Source organism: Arachis ipaensis, chromosome B10, assembly GCF_000816755.2.
Source record: "Arachis ipaensis cultivar K30076 chromosome B10, Araip1.1, whole genome shotgun sequence".
Taxonomy (NCBI): domain Eukaryota; kingdom Viridiplantae; phylum Streptophyta; class Magnoliopsida; order Fabales; family Fabaceae; genus Arachis; species Arachis ipaensis.
In genome coordinates this window covers 136111-141012 of record NC_029794.2, presented here as the reverse complement: position 1 = coordinate 141012, position 4902 = coordinate 136111, and the positions used below count along the sequence as shown (strand labels likewise).

The following is a 4902-nucleotide window of genomic DNA, read 5'->3' as shown; positions in this document are numbered from 1 at the left end:
TTTTTTTTGCACTTCCTCTTAGTTAAAAATATAATCATTATAATTTTTTAGTTATTATTGCTAGGGGTGTTTACAGATGGGATATGGCTGAAATTTCGATCCAATCCGCACTAAACTCATTAGATCAAATTCGATATTCGCACTTTTTATGTTTGGATCAGATATCAAATATATCCATAAAATGAAAAATATTAAAAAAATTTATTTTTATAAAAAAAGTCAATAATTTTTTTTGTTTACTTTTGTAAACATATTTACTTCTATCTGATTAGAGTGTGGATCTGATTCGATCCAATCCGATCATCTTACAGATCAGATCATATCCTCAAGTTACAGATCAGATACGGATAAATACTGTGAATTTATATGGATATGATCTAATCTATGAACACCTCTAACTACTACTATAGGTTCATTGTTGCAAAAGAATGTTTCTTTTATTATAAACCATTATTAGATCTTAATTACCATTAAAACAACTTAATTGTCAACAAAGAGATAATACTTATTGGTCTCTGAAATTATGTTCGTATTTGAATCCATAGTTATAAAAACCGAACTGGATCGGCTGGTTCGATCGGAAAACTAGTGAACCAGACTAAACCGGATTCTAGTCTGGTTCAGTTTACTCCTTGGACCGTTTAAAGAATAAAACCGATGTGAACCAATAAGAACCGATACAAACCGGTCTAACCAAACTGGTCTGCTTGAAAAATTTTTTAAAATGTCTCCACAAGGTCTCGAACCAAGAACCTTGGAGCAAAAACAACCTCTACTTGCTACTTAACCATTGCACTTCTAAGTACTATATTTGATAAATACTAATTATATAGTATACATAAATATCTAATTTAATTTAATTTTTGTTTTTTCTATTTTTAAAATTAATTATATTTTAATTATATACCATTATTAATATAAATATAAATTTCACTAAAAATTTATTAATTTACTTGATCTATTTTATTGCTAGTATTGTGATTAAGGTTATTTGTTTTGATGTTAGTGTTAAAATCTACTGATATTATAGTTAGATGATAGGCTTTGTGAATTAATTATTTTTTTATTGTGTCAAAATAAGATACTATTGTAGAATTAAAATTTTATGATTTTTTTATATTAGTTATTTTTAGAAGTTGAGACTTGATTCTTCATAAAATGTTAGTGAAGATATGTATTTCAAATTTTAATTTTAAGTTTTTAACTATTTTATATTTTATATTTACGTGAGACCGGTTTTATCGGTTCAACCAGTTATTTATCGGTTGAACCAATAAACAGGTGAACCAGTAGCTTGACCGGTTCGATCACTGGTTCGGTTCTAACAACTATGTTTCAATCTAATTTCAAAAATTTTGATTTACTCAATTTAGTCTCCTAGCTTAATAGTTATGACTCACATTGGTTCCTAATCTTATTTTTGTCACTGTCTCACAAAATCGTTAACAACATTCTGAGATAGACTAACGACTGTTACATTATACATTCTAGCAACTGTTTGATGTGACAATTGAAATTTTTTTTACCTTATTTGTTATATATATATATATATATATATATATATATATATTGATGAATGTGATATATTTTTTTATGTAAATAATTTTTAAAAAAATCTAATAGTTAATTTATTACTTTTTTTGTTTTAGTCCAAATTAAATATTTTTTATTATTTTTGAAAAGAAAATCTTTTGAGGAATTTAATAATATGTAATAAGGAACACCGAATAAATTATACAGAAACCAATTAAAACACAACATAAAAACATCTTTAAAAAAAGACGTTTTAGGCGTCTTTATTTGAGTGGCCTCCAAAAAGATTTTGGTAGTCTAAAATATCATAAATCACAACAGCAGCTCATCAATTATTAGATTTTAGTTTATGAGCGCCACTACCGCACTACGTGTACATTTCTCTTTCGAACAACTTATAAAAATGAATTTCAGAAAAATAACAATCAATTTACTCCTTACGTCTCTATCTTATATTCAAATTGATCTCTAAATTTTGAAATAAATTAATTTGGTCATATTGAATGTTTTACCATCCTGCTTTTTTTTTATGAAGGATAATGTGATTTTTGACAAAAAAGAGTCAATTCGATCTTTGTTTTTGATTTTCGTGAGACAATTTAGTTTTTTTGAGTTTCGCCGTCAAACACTAAAAGAAGTTGTTGATTTGGCACGTTAAGATAGTGAGATGAACGTTAAGTATCAACATGGATGGTTAGAAAAAGACAGGAGCCGATTTGTCTCAAAACTTATATCGGTCAGGGCCTATTTGTCCCTATTTATTCGTACAAAACGACGTAGTTTTAACACCAAATTAGTGAGAAGTCTATTTGTCCTAAAAAAATTTGATTCAATATTTTTTCAAAAATTTTTATTGTTGTGATATTTAGAGCATCTCTAATGGAATATTTTTAAAGTATCACTTTTAATACTTTCAAGAAGTGAATTGATTTAGAATTGAAATCTGCATTGGAACTATCACTTTAGTGTACGCCTGTACGGTATCACCTTAACAGAGAACCAATAAAATTTTGCCACTTGTATAATTATGTTAATAAAATAATTAAAAAATATAAAGTTCTAATTGAATTGAAACTAAGCATTAAAGGGACAAATTTCACTTTCAATTTTAAATCACTATTTATTTTGTCAAACTTTTTTTTATATCATTAATAAGTATTTCTCTCTCTTAATTATTAATTTTTTTTATTTTGATGCACTTATTTGATTTTATATTTTTTTTAATGTACAAATAATATTTTTGAAAAAAAAATTTACAAGGATACAAGGCTTAATGCCAAATAGGAATTGTTCCGAGAGTTACCTGAAACTGGGTTGCCTTAGGTCTTGTAAGTGAGGCCCAAATCTTCAACGGAGTGAGTTCCAACTTGTCCCACGTCCGGTGCCCGTCGTCCGAGTTGTTTGTCAGAAGGTGGGGGGTGGTACCTGCAAAACACTCCGATGCCTAAGTCAACAAGGATTTTAGCAGGTTTAAGTATATTGGAACTTGACTGTACCTGAGTGTGTCAGGGTATTTATAGGAGATGAGCCAATAACTACCGCTGAAATAGTTCCACTTCTTATGGTGGATAACTGCCCCTTTATCCTAGGGTTGTTGAGATCTCTCTTCTAGAAGTGGGTGAGAGATTCGAGGAAGTAATTACTTTCGTGCGTAAGCATGAGCTGTCCGTTTTCGTCGAATCCGCCCTCTATAGGAGGTCGGGTGAGTGTTAGAGGCCATCCTTGTAGTTGGGCCTTTCAACCTTATTGGGCTTGGCTTATGTTTTGGGTCAGGGTATGAACAGTGGTCCTACTTGAGTCCGGCCTCTTCGCTGTGAGTCAGATTCAAGTATAGAGTAAGTCGGAGATGTTCAGGTCGGTATCTTCCTTCAAGTCGGAAAGCGACGTGATTTCGAAGTAAAAACCAATGTGATTTCAAGTTGCCAACCGTCGCGTCCATTGGCTTTTCGCATTAACACGTGGGGGGCAGTTACATTGGTAACGGCACACTCTTTAAATGAGTGGGGCTTTTTACAGTTTTGCCCCTAGTGCCTTAAAAATACTTTCTCCCTTTTTCTCTTTCTTCTTTTTCGTCTTCCTCTGTAAACTTTCTTTCTCTCTTTCGCGCTTTCTTCGTCTTTCTTCAGCATTTGGTGCCTCAAGACGTTCGCTTCTCCTTTGTTGAAAACTCTCCTCCCTTTGTCCTTCCCCAAAGAAAGGTTAGTTTCTTACTGCTATACTTTTTATAGTGTTTCCACTGTTTTCGTGATCTCTGCTTGATGGACTAGGTGTTTGTTAAGAAATTCTATGTAGTTTTTATGTATCTTTGTTGTCGTTTCAGTGTTGTATCTATTAGGGACCTTCGCTTTTTCTTCAAAAGATTATTTCTTTGTGGCTGTGGGTTGCTCTTTTAAAGAAACTGTCTCTGTTTCGAACTTGTTTGTAATGATTCTTTTTCTTTTGTGTAATGTAGGTATGCCATCTATATGTCTCGTCCCTCTGTTTTCAAAATGTCTTCGAGGGTTCCTGAGAATTTGTTGAGATGGGTAGATGCCTCAGTTCTTTGTGAAATTCTTTTAGTAGATAGTGTTTTTGTGGATGAGTTTCGAAAGCACCATAGGCTCTATAGTTCTGGGGAGGACAAGGTGAAGTACGAGTTAGTTGCCCCTGACCCAAAAGACCGAGTCTGCTTTGGCAGAGTTGTAGATTCTGAGTCCCCTTTATTTTTATGTATAATTGTCTTTTCACTTGACTTAGGGTGACGTTTCCTTTTTCTGATTTTGAAACAGAAGTCCTTTCTTACTGTATAGTTGCTCCTTCCCAACTACACCCAAATTCTTGGGGTTTCATGAAAATCTAACAGCTTGCCAGTCGCGAGCTTGATTTTCTGATTTCTTTACGGGTATTTTTCTTTCTGTTTCATCTTACCAAGCCTTTCAGCACTGCTTCTAATAAAAATAACCAACAATGGGTTTCCTTCCGAGCTATTTAAGGTCGGAAAGTCTTTTCTACTTTTGACGAATCCTTCCATGATTTCAAGAATTTCTTTTTCAAAGTCCAAGCCGTAGAGGGTCACCATCCATTTTTTCTAAACGAGAATGATGAGCCTCGCTTCGCACTATACTAGGTAGAGGCAGTCTCTGTTGAAAAATATAATTTGGTGGATTTGGATGAAGTCAAAGAGGTTGTAGCTGAATTCTTCCGAGAGGCTTGGGGATGAGCTCCAAACCTCGACACCAAAAAATTTCTTATCGGGACCCCCGAACTATGTCTGTACCGAGCTAGGTGACCTCCTTTTTTTTTTAATTTTGTAGATAATTATTTGTTTTTTTGACTTGTTTATTGATGTCCTTTCATTTCCTTTTGTAGAAAAAATGAAAAGCAGGTCTA

The 4902-nt window shown here is 32.7% G+C and overlaps 1 protein-coding gene across 2 annotated transcripts in view; it reads right to left on the bottom strand.

Moving 5' to 3' along the window:
• Nucleotides 1-4853, bottom strand: part of LOC107624011 (ABC transporter B family member 2-like) — a 13727-nt gene extending 8874 nt beyond the window's left edge. For both annotated transcript variants that reach the window (XM_021113394.1, XM_021113395.1), the window contains exon 1: nucleotides 2837-4853. The gene's annotated coding sequence lies outside the window, so the exon portion shown is untranslated. The remainder of the gene's footprint in view (nucleotides 1-2836) is intronic.